This window comes from Ambystoma mexicanum, chromosome 4q (genome assembly GCF_040938575.1).
Source record: "Ambystoma mexicanum isolate Mex_15411 chromosome 4q, UKY_AmexF1_1, whole genome shotgun sequence".
Classification (NCBI taxonomy): domain Eukaryota; kingdom Metazoa; phylum Chordata; class Amphibia; order Caudata; family Ambystomatidae; genus Ambystoma; species Ambystoma mexicanum.
The window spans coordinates 747,489,133-747,509,980 of record NC_090928.1 but is presented as its reverse complement, the minus strand read 5'-3'; the positions used below and the strand labels follow the sequence as shown (position 1 = coordinate 747,509,980).

Below are 20,848 nucleotides of genomic sequence, written 5' to 3'. Positions count from 1 at the left end.
GCACGTGAGTAATAAAGTTGCCCAATGTCTTTAAACGCACCTTCTTTTGTCTTTCAGATGCGGGATGCAGCGCCGAAGGCCTCCGGAGCGTGCGAAGAGCTGGTAAGCTTTTGTCTTTCAGATGCCGGAATGCAGTGCGAAGACCTCCGGAACATGCGAAGAGTAGGTAAGCCTTTGTCTTTCAGATGCCGGAATGCAGCGCGAGGCGTTGGTGACAGCCGATGGACCAGGTAAGAGATGCGCTGCCACTGAAGACCGTAGTGCTAACCTGTTCTTTCTTTGTCTTTACAGGTGCTGCTGAAGACTGGATTCCAGGATGGTAAGCCTTTGTTTCCTTAGGCCCAGGATCAGAAGCAGAAGACACAATGAGCTTTCTGCTGCAGAGAATGCAGAATAACGCAAAGCAAGATTCATCCATCGGGTGTGGTTTAAATAGCCTCCTGTAGTGCTAAGGTGTCTCCTTCCACAGCCACGCCTAGGTAAGAAAAGAGTTCCTGCTTTCCAGAAGAGTTCCAGTGTTCTGAACCTAGGGAGTGGCTCCTGCCCCACCCAACAGGAAAAGTAGTCCCAAACAGAAGAGGATCAGGGGTTCAACTGGCAGGTAAGTAAGCAGCATGGTCTGCTGCAGGTAAGTCCACCCAAGCATTATGAGCCCGGCGCTTCCAGCACTGGGACTGGGCATCTTTATGAGCCTGGTGCCACTGGCGCCAGGACAGGGTCCAAAAGGTCCCAATTGGGACTGGCTGGCACTCGGAACCGGGGTTATGGGTCTGCTTCCAAGGGAGTCGGGCAAGTCCTGATCTTTTGGAAGCAGAGATCATGCCATAAATTCAATCATATTGATGTACATATCGATCTTTACAAATTCATACGGAAACTAAAACTAAGACATATTTTGCCACAAAAGCACCGAGAGACTATATTAGAGCAACATCAGTGCCAATTATTAAGAATACAGGAAATTGAAGACATCTATGTACTACGTTCCCTGGCAGAAACAGATGACTTTGAAATCAGAGATTTTTGATTTGTTACAGGAATTAAAAATTAGATCAGATATGCTTACTTCCAAGGAACTCAGAACCAAATTAAGTTTGTACCACAACTGCCAGTGGACAATCTTATAGACACATTTTATAAGGCAGCATCAGAAGAATGATATGCTATTTTGGAAAAGGATGCAAAGCATGGAAAAAGATTAAGAGGTGGAGTGGATAATTTATCATGTGGTGAAAGACGAGCCATGAAAGCACTAGCTGCTGACACAATAGGGATCAAGGAGGTGGACAAAAGGGGGGAATATTGTTATGGACAGGAAAGATTATCTACAAATGCCATTTAATCATTTGACCACTCCAGGATGTTATCAAACACTTATTGACAATCCCAAACAAGACATTCTCAAGCAAATTGAACAATACATTATTAGCTGGCACACAATGGGACTCATCACAGATAAAGAACGAGTGTACTTGATGATGAAGGAACCTGTAATACCAACAATTTATTTTCTGCCGAAGATACATAAAGCCTTTGACAGAGTCCCAGAAGGGCGTCCAATCCTAAGTGGGATTGGATGGGTGATGGAAAATATGTCAGAGTACTTGGATAGTATTATCAAACCAAGGACAAGTCTACTAACATCCTTTCTGAAAGATAAGAGTGTGATTAACAAAGACAGTAACATGGCAAGAAACTTTCATCCTGGGTACCCTCGTCGTGAAGGTCCTGTACACTTCAATTCAACCCAAATGGGCAATCGCCACTATTGACTATACATTCAGGAAGGATTCCGCTTCTTATTATCAACAGATCGAAATGATTAAGAAAATGCTGCAGCTAACATTGGATTATAACATATTTACCTTTAATAATTGCACTTACCAACAAATGAAAGGTGTGGCCATGGGCAGAAGGTACGTCCAGGCCCTGGGCAATTTTTTTATGGGCATTTCTGGAGGACCAGATGGTGTACAAAGACCCAGAAATTGAAACACAAAAAACTATGGGCACGATATATTGATGATGTCCTTCTCATCTGGGAAGGAACGAACAAGAAATTTCAGCAATTCACAAATCGACTCAACATGAATGAGTTTGGCATTGAATTCACAGGCGCATCTAATGCGCCTGTGGATTTAACGATCCACGTGGATGGACAGAACTTAGAAACTTGCAGGAAGGAGACGGAGGTAAACTGGATCCTGCATGCTTGTAGCTGTCACCATAATGCTACAATCAACAAGATCCAATTGGGTGAATACACCATGGCAGGACGGAACTGCCAAAAGCAAGACAAATTTGAAAATGAATGTGCACTGTTAGAAAGACGTTTTCACCAGGGGGGATATAGTCAATAGTGTTAAAAGAGCATACAAGAAAACATGAAAGTTGAATCAAGATCTAACCCTTCAACTTAAGAAAAAACAGGAATCTTGAAAACCTGTGGTAGTATGGTTTATTACAAAGTTCAGTAAGAAAACACTGGTACTTACTAAAATTGGATGAACATATTAAAAGTTACGTGGGGGATAAACAAGCTATGATATTTCAGCAAGCTGAAAAATCAAAGACCATTGTGAATCCGTCACTATTACCAAGTGTTAAAGATATGCACGTTCAAACATGGCTGCAAGCCGAAGACACTGGTTTTAGAAAAGGCAGAATCATATCAATGGCAAAATCATCAGGATCAGACAAGGCATTAACTGCAGAACTAAATTTGTAGTTTATGGTATAATCTATAAGTGTCATAAGGTCTACATAGGCAGAACAAAGAGAATTGAGAATTCGGGTCAGAGAACATTTGGCTAAAATTGGTAGCCAAGACCCTATTTTTGCATTGGCATCCCACTGGCAATAATTACATGAAACGGAGGACAAATCCCATATCAGGTTCATAGGACTACAACAGGTAGTCCGTGGTAGAAGAGGAGGTGATAAGAGTTAAATTTCTTAGACAAGCTGAGGCTCGAATCATCTGTTATTTGAACACAACTGTGAAGGGCTTAAATTCTGATAATGAAATGGCATCCTTTCCTGTAATTATTGAATCAAGTAGTTATTTGTCTTATAAAACCCAACCTGGTAATGTGTGGACATGTGCTTCGAAGCCACCAAATGGCTACCCATTTGTTAATTTCCAAGACTGCACCTGCTAATCAGTATGCAGTTGCATAATCTGTTGCACCTGAATCATAATATCTAGCAATGTGTGGACATGAGTTTCAAAGCTATTTAATCGCATTCTCTCTACAATAGCATTGTGCAATTTACAATACCCATCTTTGTTATGTATTGGACATGCACCTCAAAATATTCTAAATATTCTTGAACTTCCAAGCACACAAGTAAGGAAACAGAAACTAAAAGGTTGAGATCTTCTCAGCAGAGCATGTCTCCTCTAAAGAGGTGCAGCATATTTGTTACATTAATAACTGTTCGCATTTGGATACAGACTGGGGTAAGTAGCCACAGTCAGAATTTATTTATATTAACTACTATTCACTGTTTTTCTTTGGGGCGGAACACGCACACCGTTTCCGTTTTCAACGCGCTTAGTATTATATATATTTCTTTTAACCCTAATTGACAAAAGATAGTATCTTACTTTCCTCAACATGATCCGAGGCTGGAAATACTTTAAAAGAGCATATGTCTAAGAATCGGCAAGAACATTTCACCACGCCAAGATGTCCAATCTAAGGCGGTGGGTGTTAGGATGGTGCGTTGCTTTGAAAACACCTGCCCAGCCGTCCGGTGTCACCATGGTAACGCATAAACACAGGTCCTATCATGGCGTCGGCTCGCAAGGAAGATAGGAGCCGACTCATGTGATTGTTAAGGTCTTTACGGTAAGCGCTCGTCGTAACCCTGCTGTACTCCAGCATTAAACATTATAATATCTGCATCCTGTTGCCAAGTAATTTTTGGGCAACATGGCTTTTGTATTCCGAGCGGTTTAGAACACGGTGGCATGTGTACATGTGCTTGGCATTCTTAGCGCTTTGCACTTTATTAACCAAGTAACGTTTTCTTAGTCATTTGTACGGGACAATTTTAAGTTATTCAGGTTTTTTCAGGACACAATATATGGAGGGATGGATAATAAGTATATATATTATATTTTTTCTAAAATCATACAGATTCGGAGACGTTCAATTTAATTACTTAACTGAAGCTCAACTATATATTGTTTACAGTGGTCAATGGGATCAAATCCATGAAGAACTATTGGAAGATTGTACACCGACATGTGAACAAATATGGTAAGCAACCTGTGATTTGCTACTACATGGACAATACTGATATAAATGATGTGTTAAATACACTGACAATCTAAATTATGCCAATTTGGAAATCAACTATCTGCATTTTGACGGATCTCTCCTTTTTTTACTCTCCCTTTTCTCTCAATTCCCATTTATCCTACCCATTACCAATCCGCAATCTCTGTCAAATGAACACCATTTTTGTGTAACATGCATATTCATCACATGGTGTACGTTATACCAATCATTTTTATTTGTTGAATGTTTTGATGCATGATACATGTGCTAAACAATATGATCAATGCTTTCATTAATAATAATTTTTTATTGTGATTACAACTGTATGTGTGAAAGACTCAGCCCTGATTTGAAAAAGGCTCAGTTAAGCCAAAACAATTGTCATCAGTAGGGGTAATATATGATAAGAAAATACCAATTAATTGCAAATATCCATCAATCAAAATATTGGCGCACAACTCTTGGAGTAGTCTTCTTTATGTTTTCCTATTGGACGGGCAATCTTTGGCCTTTCTCCATCAGACTTCAGTGAGATGCGACATTACTCATGCACAAACAAAATTAAATATGTCGCAAGTTGAAACAGGCATTCAAGGGTCGCCGCCCAGACCAGACTCTAGAAAAGCCAAACGTTGGGATACTCAAATAAGAAGCAATCCTTTTTTCCTTTTTTTCTTCTTCTGGTAGGAGGCCAAATTCCTGGCAAGCTTTAGCCATCATGGAATGGAAATTATAAGTTGCTCACCGTAGTGACTAAGTCCTTATGCCCCTTTCCACCATACTGCATGAGCGTTCCAAGGGACGGGAGACGGAATATTTTTCACCAGAAAAAACCTTCTCCCCCTTTAAATTTAGAAGGACGCAGGGGTGCAGCCCTGGGAGCATGCGCTGCCCTGACTTCGACCTTCGGCACCACACCTCAGTCCCCATTGATCCGTCAACAATAGATTAACATTGCCTAATGACACGTATTATTGGAGGGGGGAATGGTGGGACGTATGGAGGAAAGGGGACTAGGACTAAGAGTACATTAGTCACTACGGTGAGTAACTTATAATTACCCTCATGTCCCGTCCCCTTTCCTCCATACTGCATGGGCGATTACAACTGAATGTAGCCCCAGGGTGGAGAGGAAACCTCCTTAAGCAAATAGGTTCCTGAGAACCGCCTGTCCGAAAGCCGCATCAGATCTAGAGCCGGTATACAAACAGTAATGCTTGAAGAAAGCCGAGGAAGTGGCCCAAGTGGCCGCCCTGCTTATGACTTGCCATGGGACATAGCGCTGGAACGCGATGGCCGTTGCCTTGCACCTGACTGCATGGGCGTGCATGTTGGCTGGAAGCAGCTTGTGCTGGCCCTCGTATGCTTCTTTGATGGCCGAGACCATCCATCGGGATATGGAGGCGTTGGAGACCTGATAGCCTGGTCTTGAGCCTCAAAGTGACAAACTGTGCATCGGATTTGCGGAAGCCCTTGGTCCTGTCCAAGTAGAATTTCAGGGCACGCCCGACATCCAGGCAGTGCAGCACTCTGTGATTCGTCCTTCGGATCGGCAAAGAACGTAGGGCTATTTACCTGTTCAAGTGGAAAGCAGATGGCACCTTGGGCAGAAATGCTGTGAAAGGTAGTATATATGGGTCTGAGGCGACCAGCGTCTGGATTTCGCTGACTCGATCAGCCGAGGTGAGGCCGAATAGTAAGGCCGTCTTGATGGTGACCAGCCTGATGTCCGCGGACGCCATTGGCTCAAACGGTTTGTGCGCGAGAGCGTCCAAGACTATGTTAAGCTCCCACATGGGCTGCAGCCTCGTGATGGGCGGGTAGAGCCTTGTGAGCCCCGTCAAATGTTTGACGATAGAATTGGAGGAGGAGAAGAAGATGCCCTCCTCTGCGTTCCTGTAAACCCTGATGGCTGTGAGGTACGTACGGCAGGTGTCCATGCCCAGTGGCAGAACCTGGTCCATTTAATTTGATACTGGGCCCTGGTAGCCTTGCTCCCTGCACCCTGTATGATTTCCAGATGAGGCTGAGGTGCTGCAGCGTTACTTGCTCAGGCACCACGCTATGAGGGCTAGTTTCAGAGGAGCGGGGTGGATGACCATGCCCCCCTGCTGCGCTAGAAGATGTGCTGGGCCCATTGGGAGGTGAATTGGAGGCATCTCAAAGATGCTGAACAGCTTCTAAAACCAAGGCCTGGTTGGCCACCATGGAGCGATTAGAATGAAGTTGAGCTGGCGAGACTCCTTGATCTTGCAAATCACTCTGTGAATCAGCGGAGTGGGTGGGAAGGCGTAATCCGGGATTCCATTCCACTGAAGCTGAAATGTGTCGCCCAGGGAGCCAGAACCCTGTTCCTGCCAGGAGGCGAACTGAGGGCACTTCTTGTTGTGCCAGGTGGAAAAGCGATCCACCTAGGGATGACCCCACCTGTTGAAGATCTCCTGAATAACAAAGTCGTTTAGCTGCTACTTGTAATTGTCCGCTCCCAACCTGCTGAGCCCGTCCACCTCCAGGTTGGATTCCCCTGGGAGGTGGACTGCCATGAGGTAGATGTAGTTTTCCAGGGACCACCCCCACATGCCGATTGTCAGTCTGCACAGAGGAGGGGGATCTGGTGCCTCCCTGCTTGTTGACGTATTACATGCTGGTCGAGTTATCTGTCTGTATGAGAACTACCTTGCCCCTGAGAAGTGGTAGGAATGCTCTGAGCACTAGCCAGATGGCGTTCAGCTCTAACCAATTGATGTGATATTCCTGCTCCTGTCGAGTCCAGGTGCTGTGGACCGAGAGATTGTCCAGGGTGGCTCGCCAGCCCTAAAGCGAGGAGTCTGTGGTGATGGTGGCCTGCGGGGTGGGCAGCCAAAAGGGCTAACCTGTCCGTAGGTTGCAGTCCCTGGACCACAATGTTAGGTACAGGTGGAGATATGGAACGTTGATCATCTCAGATTGAGAGCCCTGCTCCTGGTTCCATGAGGCTGCAAAGTGCAGCTGAATCCTCTTCATCCTCAATTTCGTGTGTGGGACGGTTAATAGGACCGCCGCCAAGAGACCCAGGAGATGCTGGTACCACCATGCCGAGGTAGTGGGTGGTGGCCCTCTTGATGGCCGAGATCTTGTCCTTCGACGGAAAAACCTTCTCAGAGCACGTGTCACAGATGAGCCCCAAGAATGTCAGTCTGCGTGGGCTGCAGCTGCGACTTCTTGAGATTGAGCGAGAAGCCCAGATCGTACAGTGCGTTCATAAGGGCATGGGAAGAGTGGTGAACCACTTGCGGAGATGTAGCCCTGGCGATCCAGTCGTCGAGTTATGGGTAGATGTGGAGGCCCTGCGCTCTGAAGAGGGCAGCCACAGTATTCCCGAGCCTGGTAAAGACCCTGGGGCCGAGTTGAGGCCAAAAGGGAGGACTTTGTATTGGAAATGGTAGCCCATGATCTTGAACTGTAGGAAAGAACAATGGGGCTGCCAAATCGGGATGTGTAGGGACACTATAAAGGCTGGCGTAACCATCTTGAATTTTTGTAGAGGTAAGGAGAGGTTGAGGGTGGAAAGGTCCAACACTACTCTCAGACCCGCCTGGTTCTTTTGAATGGCAAAAATCCTGGAGTAAAAGCCCAAGCCTCGCTGGGAGGCTGGGACTTCCGCCACCGCCTGGCTCTCTACGAGCGACTGGATCTCCGCCAGAAGAGTTGCTGTCCCAACTTGAGGGAGTGGAGGGGACGAGGTGGGAGGAGAGGCTGGGATGTGTAGGCGGTACCCCGTGGATACCACAGAGGTCACAGGGGTCAGCGGAATTCTGGAGCCAGAAATGTGCATGGAGAGCAAGCCTGCCCCCACTGGAGGCACGTGGACCCGGAGGGGCGTGTCATGCCTTCCTTCCCTCTGAGGCTGTCATGGAGGAAGGGGACTGGAAAAAGCCCTTACTCCCCCCCCACCCCCGTTTTGTTGCTTGCGCTGGTTTTGAGATGGCAAGCGGTCAGGCTTCCTGGATCTCTGTTCCTGGAAGCTGTGGAACCCTCCGAACATACGCCCCCTGTTGGAGCGCTGCTGTGACTGGGTGTACGACTTGTGCATGGTCTTTGTCAAGATGGATAAAGACTTGGCCGTTTGTGAGCGGTTTTTCTTTTTGTCCAGCTCCTCATCCGTGGTGGAGTGTAAGAGGCCCTCCCTCGAACGGCAGATCTAGTATGAGTTCCTGGACGTCCGGTATGAATTTCATTACCAGGCAGTCCTTCTCATGTCCGTGGCGATACAAATGGCATGGCCAGAGGCGTCAATATGGGCCACAGTGGATTCCACGAGGTCCTGCGCCACCAGCTTGGCCTCAGCCAGTGCCGCCCTGAAACGTGATTGGCTCTGAGTAGGGAGTTCCAGGAGGAAGTCTGCAATTTCCCACCATAACGTTTGGTTAGCAGCAGCCAGCATAGCATCGGCCTGATGAAGATACAAAGTCGCATTGGAATACAGCTTCTTCCCGTACACCTCTAAGATTTTCTCCTCCCTGCCTATCAGCGTCGTCGAGGAGGAGGCTGAGGATGACTGAGGCTTGGACTATAGTGATGTTGCAGCAATCAATGAGGAGTGTGGCTGAGGATGGGCCGATAGCAAGAGTGTAGCCCCCTCCATCTGCCTGTACTTGGCGTCCAGTCGTCGATTGACCGGCTGGACAGAGTGGGGCTTGAGCCAACCCTTCTTGGCCAGGGAAACTACATCGGTCTGCAGTGAAATTCCCGTTTTGGCAGAGAGGCGTTGTGTGAGGACTTCAGCCAGAACCCTCTCTGCTGGCTGCACAACCTGGGGTTGGGTTAGGCCCAGGTACTTCGCCAGTCCTGCAAGACGTTTATGGAAGGCCCTGGCTGTGGATGGCGTTTCAGGATCCTCCTCCTCATCCGTATCCTGTGGGTCAGGAGGATCCTGCGTAGGTGGAGGAGTAGCAGGAGCCGGAGGCTGGGGTACAGGGCCCGGAGCCAGAGGCTAAGGCTGGTATGGGGCCACCTGACGAATCGGCTGGGGAGTCGGAGCCAAAGAGTACACCGGAGGAGGAGCTTGTGGTGCCTGTAGCATCGTAGGGAGCACATCCATGATGGCGTCAGAGGATAAACCCCATCCCAGGTGACGTCATGAGCCCAAGGAACCTCTCGAAGAACCCCTCTTCACAGGCCGGAGAGGTGGTAGGGGCTACAGACGGGGCAGCGGGAGGCTGCTGGAGCTGCTGCATACCCTGCCCGTAAGGACGCAGTGAGAACCTGCCCTGCGCAAATGAAGGATAGGCTGTAGGCCACGTATCTCGTTGAGGCCGGTGTCATGACGCCTACCCCCGGAGCACCAGGACAGGCCCAACACCCCCGGGAGCAGGCATCATGCGCTCGGGTAAAAGCCCAGCGGCCCCTAATAGGGGCTCTTTGGACTATGTCCTGGCGCCTTTGGCGCCAGGCTCATGTTGGGACATCAGTCCTGGCACCATAGGCGCCAGGCTCATAAAAGAGGGTGTTTGGTGCACTTACCTGACGCAGACCATGCTGCATGAAGCCTCAAGCCAAATGAGGCTTAGGAGGGACTATTTTCTCAAAGGAACTATTTTACTTGGGTGGGGACCGTGGAAGAATACTTACCTGGAACTTCTTCCAAGGCTATTTAAACCACGCCCGGACTGCCACGCGTGCTTCGCGTTGCTCTGCATCTAGCAGCTGAACGCTCACCGTGCCTGCTCCTGCATCTTGCCTCCAGCCACGCCCGCCTCGATCTTGGGATACCTGAAAGGAAGGAAGGGAAGAGAAAAGGTGAAAACCAAGAACTGAATCTAATTTCTTACCTGTCTCCGGAATCATCACGCCAGCGATCCTGAAGATAGACATTCTTTAAAAGCATTGCGCTACTTGTAGCAGTGCCGCGCATCACTCACCTGCCTCGTGGGCTCTTCACTATCCACCGCGACCTTCTGGGCATTCCGCCACATCTCTGCACCTGCAGGGGAGAACAAGAGACAAAAGGTGAGCAGGAGGAACAAATGAGGAAAGCCTGATTTTCCGTCACAAGACTTACCTGGCCATATTTGGCGGAACCACTCCTCATTTCGGGTCGGCGCCACTTCTTGGCCTGGTACCGCACCCCAGCCCCTAAGGGGAAAAAAGAAAGACATTACTAGAGGGATTCAAAGACATTTAAAGGGATCATTTTATCACAAACTCATCTGAGTTTATCCCTGGCAATATCCCTCGAAGCATCACTTCCACTCTGCACCTGAAAATAAGGACAGATCGCAGGTTAAGAAAAGCAAACAAAGAGAAGACTCTACTCTGGAACCTTTTGAACTGCATACTTACGGAATTTCGCCTTCCGAAACCAGTGAAGTAATTGGTCAAATACGCGCCCTTGCACCAGAAGCATTAAGGTGAGCCTTGATTGGGGATTTCGGAGGTGGTCAGAGAAGAGCAAAGGGGAGGTGGGAAGCAATCACAATACTCTGCAGTCAGTTAATCCCCTTTCTCCACCTACAGAAAGATTTTTCTACGGGCCAGACAAGCCAGATTTGGGGGTCCAGTTCAGTCGATGTTCCGAATCCTGCGCATCACGCTTGAAGAGGTCACAGCAATCCAGACCAGCGCCTCCGTTAGAGCCAGGTGAGCATTACAGAACGCAAAGCCTTCCTACAAATTCCCACCCAGGCGCTATGGAAACTTCTGAGACTGATATGTTGGCCCAATTACTGGGGGAATTACGGGCCGAAGTACATGCCGCTCGTCAAGAGACTAATGCCCTCAGGAGGGAACTAATCGTATCTAAGGAACAAACTGATGACCTGGCTAAGCAGGTATTGCAAGGTCAAGCTGGGCAAACCCCTCTACCTGGTTCCAGGGGGAATTCTGTTCCTGTGGCTTCAAGTAACCCTGTGCAAATCAATCTACCTGGAAATATGCCGCTGGCCCCACCTGAACGCTTTGCTGGGGGACCCCAAACGGTTCGCCGTATTCATGAATCAATGTCGTTTGCATTTCCTATGCAGACCTGGGGCCTTCCCTAATGACCAGACCAAGGTAGCTTTTGTGTTGTCATACCTTAGCGGCTGTGCTGCCGATTGGTCAGTACCACTGGTTACTCAAGATGACCCAATCCTCCGGGATTTCCAAGGATTTCAAGCAAGCATGGAGAGATTATTTGCTCGACATTCTCAGGGACAAGCTCTGGATGATGAACTTCTATCCCTGTGACAGGGCAAACAAGACCTCCTCTCCTACATAGCAACCTTTAACAGACTAATCGTGGAAACTGGGTGGCCAGAGGATAAAAGAATCACATTATTCTATCGGGGTCTACGCGGAGAACTTAAGGATGTCTTGGCCCAAGTCGTAAATCCGCCCCAAGAATGCACAGAATATATAGACTTAGTGGTCCAATTGGATCACAGGCTCCAAAACCGAAAAGCGGATCGGTCCAAGTTTGAAACCCGGGTGTTGGTCAAGACCCACGTCACTCCCAAGGGTGCCGATGTCTCCAAGCCTATGCAAATTGGAGGGGTTAGAGGACCTTTAACCCAAAAGGAACGTGAAAGGAGGCGGCAGTTAAAATTATGTCTTTATTGTGGGAACTCTAGACACTTTCTACGAGATTGCCCGGCAAAACCGCCCAAGAAGGTGGTAGGAGCCGCTGATAAAAACCATGAAGACTCTATTTCGGGAAACGACTCCGCCCGACAAGCGTAGGGGTCCGCTTGCCGAGCTTGAAAAATAACTCTCAGACCTTGCATTTCATTGTGCCAATGGTTCTCGAAGATCCGGAACAGCCTAAGCGGTTGCATGCAATAAAGGCATACATCGATAGTGGGGCTATAGGAAACTATGTGGATCGTGAATTGGTCTCTAGGATTAACCTCCCTCTGCGTCCAAAAACCAGCAAAGATGTCATCACCACAGTCGATGGAACTGAAATTGCCTCAGGACCGGTAACACATTCCACAACTGAGGTGACTCTTATTGGTCCGGACGGCCATCGGGAGGCAGTTGTGTTTGACGTAATCAAGGCCCCACAGTTTCAGGTTATTCTTGGAATTCCTTGGTTAGAGACACATAATCCTAGAATTGATTGGCGAGCTAAGGGAATAACCTTCCCGGATTGTGCACAAACCTGCTACCCAGAAAATCTGAAGATTAGTCTAGCATCTGTAACCTCTGTCTCCATGCAACTACCTCCGGAATACCAAGACTTTCAGGACGTCTTCCAAAAGGAACAGGCCAACACGTTACCCCCCCACAGATCGTACGATTGCCAAATCGATCTGGTGCCCAGTGCACAACCCCCTTGTAGCAGGATTTATGCCCTTACTGAACCTGAGAACTGGCATTTGAGACAATATTTAGATCAATATCTAGCCAATGGTTTCATTCGCCCGTCAAAGTCCCTGGCATCCTCGGCTTTGTTCTTCGTGCCCAAAAAAGAAGGCGACCTTAGAACTTGTATCGACTACCGTGCATTGAACCAGATAACAGTTAAAAACCGTTACCCTCTGCCTTTGATCCCTGAACTCCTTGACCAGGTGAAGGACGCTTGTGTATACACCAAGTTAGATCTCCGGGGGGCTTATCATCTGGTGCGAGTAAGAGAAGGCGACTAATGGAAAACGGCCTTCCGTACAAAATATGGTTTATTCGAATACCAGGTGATGCCTTTTGGGTTGTGCAACGCGCCTGCTGCCTTCCAATTCTTCATGAACGATGTCCTTCGGGAACTTATCGATGTTTGTGTTGTCGTATATATCTATGACATTCTTGTGTACTCCTCTTCGGAATCTGATCACAGAAAGCATGTCCGGGCCGTCCTTGAGAAATTGCGCCAGCACAAACTGTTTGCCAAGCTGGAAAAGTGTGTTTTCCATACCACCGAGGTGGAGTTTCTTGGATTCATCCTGACACCTAATGGGGTCCGAATGGACTCACGGAAAGTGGAGGCCATTCTCAAATGGCCATCTCCTGGCTCGGTAAAAGGGGTCCAAAGCATGCTTGGTTTTGCCAATTTTTAATCGCAGATTTATTCCGGAATTTTCACGTGTAGTACAACCCATCACTGCACTTTTGCGGAAAAATAAACGTTTCGAATGGACCAAGGAAGCCGAACAGGCCTTTCAGGAATTGAAAGCTAAATTCACGTCTGCACCTATTTTGAAGCACCCGCGTCCCGATCTCCCATACATAGTCGAAACTGACGCGTCCAGTTTAGCCATGGGAGCTGTCCTGTCTCAGAGAGACCCTGAAACCAACCAACTGCATCCTGTAGCATTTTGGTCCAGAAAGTTCTCACCCCCTGAAGTAAATTATGCAATTACCGATAAGGAATTATTAGCCATTAAGTCTGCCTTTAAGGCTTGGCGGCATTATCTTCTTGGCGCCAGGCACACCATCACCGTAATCACTGATCACCGAAATTTACAATATTTAAAGACTGCCAAGGCTCAATCATCACGTCAGCTCCGATGGGCTTTGTTCTTTGCTGAGTTTGATTTCGTAATCACTTACCGTCCCGGCTGTAAGAATGGCAAAGCAGACGCACTATCTAGAATAGGAATGGGAGAAATAGACACTAATTCAGAACCTGTGCCGATCATTCCCGAACAAAGAATTTTGGGATTAACCTCCTTACAAACCTTTGAAGACATTCAAGCACGAGTAAAACAACTCCTGGACTCTACTGCCTTGCAGGATTGGATCCAAAAGGGGGTCTTACTTTTCGGTCAACGATGGCCTACCTTTATTCCAAGGACGCTTATTTCTGCCAGAAAAGGAATTACAAGAACTGGTTATTTCCCGTCATCATGATACCCTGATGGGAGGACATCCTGGCATTGCCAAAACTGAGGAAAAAATTAAACGACAATTCTGGTGGCCTTCCTGGCGAAAGGATATTAAATCTTTCGTGATGTCCTGTGGAGTTTGCACCCAAAACAAAGGCCAAAAGACAAAACCCGCCGGTCTTCTTCAGCCTTTAGAGATTCCACCAGCGCCTTGGCACACCTGGTCACTAGATTTTATCACGGAACTGCCCCCTTGTAATGGATACAATACTATTCTGGTTGTGGTGGATCTATTTTCTAAAATGGCTCATTTTATTCCGTTGAAAGGATTACCTTCAGCTTCTGTCCTTGCTAAGGAATTCCTCGAAAATATCATCCACTTGCATGGATTCCCGTCCATATTAGTCTCCGACCGGGGAAGCCAGTTTATTTCACATTTTTGGAAAAGGTGTTGTCAAATGGCACAAATCGACGTAAGCCTCTCAACCAGCCATCACCCACAGACCGATGGTCAGACGGAGAGAACGAACCAGACCCTTGAACAATACCTACGGTGTATGTTGCACCAATCGGAGGGTAATTGGAAAGATTTGTTATGGGTGGCCGAATATGCATACAATAACTCGGTGCACTCTGGAACTGGACAAAGCCCCTTTTACACCCTATATGGACATCATCCTCGTACTTCAGACCTGGACTCTCCTCTGAGCCTTGAAATGCCCGCAGTAGACCATTTGCATTCCACTATAACTCAAGCATTCAAGAATGCAACTGCCCATTTGCAACAAGCGAAAGAAAAATACAAGAAAAATGCAAATCTGCATCGGAAGGAGGCGCCTTCATACCAAATAGGAGACCAAGTATGGTTGGCTAACAAACATTTATTACTCAAGGGACCTCGAACTTTTAATCCAAGGTATTTGGGCCCTTATTCGATCAAAGCTATCATTAATCCAGTGGCAGTCAGGCTCGATCTGCCAGCTAACATGCAGATTCATCCCGTTTTTCATGTGTCACTTTTGAAACCAGTGCAACCAGGAACCAGATTAATAAAGCCACCAGAACCAATTCAGATAGATGGGGAGCCTGAATTCGAGGTGAAGAACATTTTGGATTCTAAAATTTCAAAATCAAAACTTTTCTATCTAATTGATTGGAAAGGGTACGGACCTCAGGAAAGGTCTTGGGAACCCAGCGACCACGTACATGCACCTCGGCTGGTAAAAAAGTTCCATCGGGATTTCCCAAACAAACCAAAACCTCCAAAGGGAAGGACCTTGGGAGGGGCCTTTGGGGGGGGGGGGGGGGAGTGCTGTCATGATGCCTACCCCCGGAGCACCAGGACAGACCCAGCACCCCTGGGAGCAGGCATCATGCCCTCGGGTAAAAACCCAGCGGCCCCTAATAGGGGCTCTTTGGCCTATGTCCTGGCGCCTTTGCCGCCAGGCTCATGTCGGGACATCAGTCCTGGCGCCATAGGCGCCAGGCTCATAAAAGAGGGTGTTTGGTGCACTTACCTGACGCAGACCATGCTGCATGAAGCCTCAAGCCAAATGAGGCTTAGGAGGGACTATTTTCTCAAAGGAACTATTTTACTTGGGTGGGGACCGTGGAAGAATACTTACCTGGAACTTCTTCCAAGGCTATTTAAACCACGCCCGGACTGCCACACGTGCTTCGCGTTGCTCTGCATCTAGCAGCTGAACGCTCACCGTGCCTGCTCCTGCATCTTGCCTCCAGCCACGCCCGCCTTGATCTTGGGATACCTGAAAGGAAGGAAGGGAAGAGAAAAGGTGAAAACCAAGAACTTAATCTAATTTCTTACCTGTCTACGGAATCATCACACCAGCGATCCTGACGATAGACATTCTTTAAAAGCATCACTCTACTTGTAGCAGCGCCACGCATCACTCACCTGCCTCGTGGGCTCTTCACTATCCACCGCGACCTTCTGGGCATTCCGCCACATCTCTGCACCTGCAGGGGAGAACAAGAGACAAAAGGTGAGCAGGAGGAACAAATGAGGAAAGCCTGATTTTCCGTCACAAGACTTACCTGGCCATATTTGACGGAACCACTCCTCATTTCGGGACGGCGCCACTTCTTGGCCTGGTACCGCACCGCAGCCCCTAAGGGTAAAAAAGAAAGACATTACTAGAGGGATTCAAAGACATTTAAAGGGATCATTTTATCACAAACTCACCTGAGTTTATCTCCGGCAATATCCCTCGAAGCATCACTTCCACTCTGCACCTGAAAATAAGGACAGATCGCAGGTTAAGAAAAGCAAACAAAGAGAAGACTCTACTCTGGAACTTTTTAAACTGCATACTTACGGCATTTCGCCTTCCGAAACCAGTGAATTAACTGGTCAAATACGCGCCCCTGCACCAGAAGCAGGATGGAGAGCTCATCCATTCAAACATTAAGGTGAGCCTTGATTGGGGATTTCGGAGGTGGTCAGAGAAGAGCAAAGGGGAGGTGGGAAGCAATCACAATACTCTGCAGTCAGTTAATCCCCTTTCTCCACCTACAGAAAGATTTTTCTACGGGCCAGACAAGCCAGATTTGGGGGTCCAGTTCAGTCCGTGTTTCGAATCCTGCGCATCACGCTTGAAGAGGTCACAGCAATCCAGACCAGGTCAGCGCCTCCGTGGGAGCCAGGTGAGCGTTACAGCCAGTCCCACCCTGGCACTTGTTCTTCACTGAACTCCTGGAATGGTGTCGGACGGGTGCCGATGTCTGGCACGGCAGCCATTTTGTGGAGCTGCCTGCCACATGCCTGCGTCGTGTTGCTCGGCTCTCCCAGCCTCCTCCAAGACTCTTGAGTGTGGATTGCGAGGCCAACCCTGCTCCTCGGGCCTAGGCCCGGTAGGTCTGACACCCTCGGCCCGTGGGCCGGTAGAGCTGCGTTTAGGCACCCCCTCGGCAGTATTGCTGGTACTAGGTGTGGCCCCTCGGACAGAATGCCAGTAAAATGGCAAAGCGCCTTGGGTGGAGACCCGGTCAAAGAACCTTCCGGTCCCTTAGCACTGTCACCGGGAGGATCCAAGAATCGCTCTTCCAGTAGCTGGAGCAGCCTTGGTGCGTGTGCTGCCGGGTTTGGGCTAGTGCTTGGGAAGGAGTCTCTCTTGAAGGGTGCGATGGAAAATAGAGGCCCTACCTTGGGCCTGGCTCGATGTTTCACGAAGTTCTTGAGGTCCTCTGGAGGAGAATTCTGGAAGAGCTCCCTTCAGTTCTTCAGCGATTTCGATGACAGGGCATTGCACGCTCTACAAGCTTGCCAACTGTGGTCTGGGCCAAGGCAGCGTAGGCAGAGGGCGTGGGGGTCTGAAGTTGGGAAGAACCTGTTGCAGGATAGACACCTGCTGAACCCTGTGGAAGTCGACATGGACCCCGGAGGAGCGTTACGCCGGAGGACCTAGTACCCGAATTATAAGAAAGACAGAGAAGTATCCGCGCATGGAATTACGTGGATGAAGCCAAACTCAGGAGCGCTGGTGAATTCGGCCCGTTCGTGTTGACGTGGAAAAAGGGACGAGTTGTGGCACTAGAGGGTAGAGTCAGGGTAGCACATGCTCCCAGGGCCACACCCCTGAGTGCCTCTAAATTTAAAGGGAATCAATGTTTTTTCTGGTGAAAAAGGTTCTGTTTCCCGTCCCTTGGAAGGGACAGCCATGCAGTATGGAGTGAATGGGATGGGACGTAAGAGTATGCTCCTATGTCGCCCAGGGGGGTGGTTGAGCCCAACTTCCTGGTGCATCCTGGTCTGAGTCCCAAGTATCTGCTCTCCTCAGAGAAGACAGTGGAAAGGGTTTCCTGTGCAGTAATGTCCTGGCCTGAGTCAACCAGTTCTTCTTCCGACTCCCTGCATCGAGGACTAAATGCTCTAGGGGAGGGAGGAGGTGGTCTAGCCGGGGATTGCCTTCTAGGGTGAGCGCCCTGGTTTCGAAAAGAATCAGAAGTGTTCTTCTGCTGTGGTGTAATCTGTGGGCTTTCCCACGGTGGGACTGTTGGAGCCTGTGGCAGAGGAAGTCTAGCATCAAGCTCTCTGAGGAGAGACTGCAGAGTGGAGAGTACCTGCATAGATAGTAATAAATGGGGATTTATGAGAGGATAGTGTGATGGGACAACACCCATGTTCATTGATGTGGACGGTAAGAATGGTGTTTGAGTTGTCCGATGCAGGCCCAAGACAGATTGAACTGGTAAAGGTGGTTGTGAACCTCCTTCCGGATTGGACTCGAAAACTGCCTGATCGTCATAAGGAGGTGCCTCAAAATCCGATGAAATTTCAAGTTGTAGAAGCTCCTCAGGTAGTATGGTTGGCGATTCTAAAAGAGGTTGTTCCGTAGGTTCAGTGGTCTGCTTTAATCTGCCCTTGAGAGACAGAACCTCTGATTCCAATTCGGGATGGACCATCCCACTAGAGCAAGGTTGTCCAACATACGGCCCGCGGGCCACAACGCGGCCCACCAAGCCATTTTATGTGGCCCGCGAGGCCATATGTTGGACAAATGTGCCTGTGCGCAAAACTGTAACTTCCTCCGGTGACCCCATGGGGTCAACAGCGGTAGTTACAGTCCTCAGCCACGAAGGGTTTATTTATTTATGCAATGTTTGTCGGATATCCGACAAACATTGCATAAATAAATAATTTAGTCAAGAAGATCTTGGGACTTGATGATGGAGGAAAGAGAGACTAATTTGTATCGCGGCATAGTGAGGGTTACCTCGGGAATACCATTCATTTTCAGTGAGCGCGGGTCAATACAATTGCCCAGTACTACCACAAACTATGAACAATGGGATTAATATAATAGCAATTACTTTGCATTTAAATATCCCATTTCAGGCAAGTAGGACCCACCATGCAAGAGAGGAACGGGCTCCGGCTCAGACATGCCCGTTCCTCTCTTGCATGGTGCTCCAAGGGGCAAAAGGTGAGCCGAGATGAAGGTAGGAGGTGGTGAGGTGAGGAGAAGAGAGTGCTGGCCCCGGCGAAGGATTATGTGGACAAGTGCTGTGCAGGAGTTCCTCTCGGCGTGGGCAGCACAGTGGATTCCTGAACCCCTGATTAACCGTGGGCCGCTCCTCAGAGGGCCATTGTGCGAAGTTATTTTCAAGGTTTGTCATCTCTGGACATATGTTTAGCAGGGGTTGCGGCGACACAGCCTGTCTGCCCCAAAAAATGTTCTTTTGAATTGCGAATGTCACCGAAGATGAACCTTTGTCAGCTGAGAAACTTAACCTTTGCAGTGTTTTTTTTTCCTCGTCTCAACACAAAGAAGATCAGCGGGAGCTCAGTTACGTTTACCTCTAAGCACAGTGCGGATTGATGAAAATGTCCATGCATTATACCAAGTACATTGGACATTATAGATGTGGCCAGTGGGGTATCAAAGCATGGCGGATACCACATGTACAGCACAATATGTTAGCCTAGTAGTGCCCCAATAACACACTGCAACCTGCAAATGGGCCTCAGTGGACCACCTGCCAAGGTTTCTGGAAGTCGCTTATGATCTTGATCTGTGATCTATGATATGATCTGATATGATAGGTTATTTATAATGCGCTTAATACCGATGCAGCAGTGATCCCAATCATAAAAGTGAAACAGACAAGCCCAACAGGTATAACTCATTTTCACTCTTTTGGTAGCGTAGTCCGAGGGCAGCTTATACCCTTCAGGAGAGGTGTGAGCTGATACAGTTGCAACACAAAAAACAATAGTACTATGTTCCCAAAATACCTTAGTTCTTGTCTTTCGGATCTCAGCAGAGCCAGGCTTTTCAGCATCAGACCAGAAGCATGGGTGCCTTTGCGCTGGTCTGGGGTCAAGTCGGAGAGCAGCAGCGATGGGCCCCAATGATGCAGTTCTGTTTGGAAGTGGTGCCGATTTGCGGGTAGAAAACGCTGGGAACAGGAGGCCGTGCCAAGTGGATGGCACAGGAAGACTCAGGGACCTCTGGGCCCGGACAAGGGAATACTTGCTTTTGGCGCTGTGCAGGCTCGGCTGACACAACACGGAATATGGTTACGGCAAAGATGTCAAAGCTTCAGCATTGTCATTGAGCAGAACTCTGAGATTCAGGGGTGGTGGAGCGTCGAGGTCCAGGATGATTATGATGGTGTCAATGGGGCCAGCGCTGAGCAGCTCTGCTGAGGAGAGCCATGGGCCCGTGTGGGGCCAACAGGGCAGTGGGCAGACTGCAACAGGCCCGCTCGAGCCATCCTGCTATTTATACAAGTCTCGGGCCGAGCAGGGCCTGATGGGAGAAAGGAACTGCGCTACAATCAGCTCTTCTGCTGGGCTCTGCCTGCTGGAGCTTCACCCTACACGCGGGACAGGCAGCTCTGCAGACGCTCAGAGCTTCGGTGGGGGTGGGGGGGTTGGGGCTGGGTCAGGGCCTGCCTTCTCACCCTCGCTTAGCGGTGCTTCCCAGAACTGACCCAACCCCTTCCCTCTTGCATGCAACTCATACTTAGCTGGCAGGGGAGAATCTGATCTCAAGGGCAGATCTCCCAGGGTGAGGCTTACCCATTGCACATCGGATTTGCTGACCCCTGCTATGTTCCCAAATGCGGGATACACAACTGCATTATTTCTGGTAGTGGGGGACTGCGTTCGCGCTCTCCCCCCGATTTATTGGTGAAAGAAAAGGTAAAGCGTGCACTAGGCCTGCTAGGTTGCATACTTTAAGATTGTGCTCACACTGAGTTTCTTCAATTAGGTTCACCTTTGGGTGATCGCTTTTCCACATTTTATCTGTTGAA

The 20,848-nt window shown here is 48.7% G+C and overlaps 1 protein-coding gene and 1 non-coding gene across 2 annotated transcripts in view; one reads left to right on the top strand and one right to left on the bottom strand.

Annotated features, from left to right (window-relative positions):
• LOC138467978 (serine palmitoyltransferase 3-like) overlaps positions 1–20,848 on the bottom strand; it is a 1,426,144-nt gene that overhangs the window by 1,109,577 nt on the left and 295,719 nt on the right. The gene's annotated exons all lie outside the window — the stretch shown is intronic.
• On the top strand, positions 20,553–20,714 carry LOC138468564 (U1 spliceosomal RNA). The gene has a single exon (XR_011268330.1). It is a non-coding gene; the product is annotated as a U1 spliceosomal RNA (small nuclear RNA).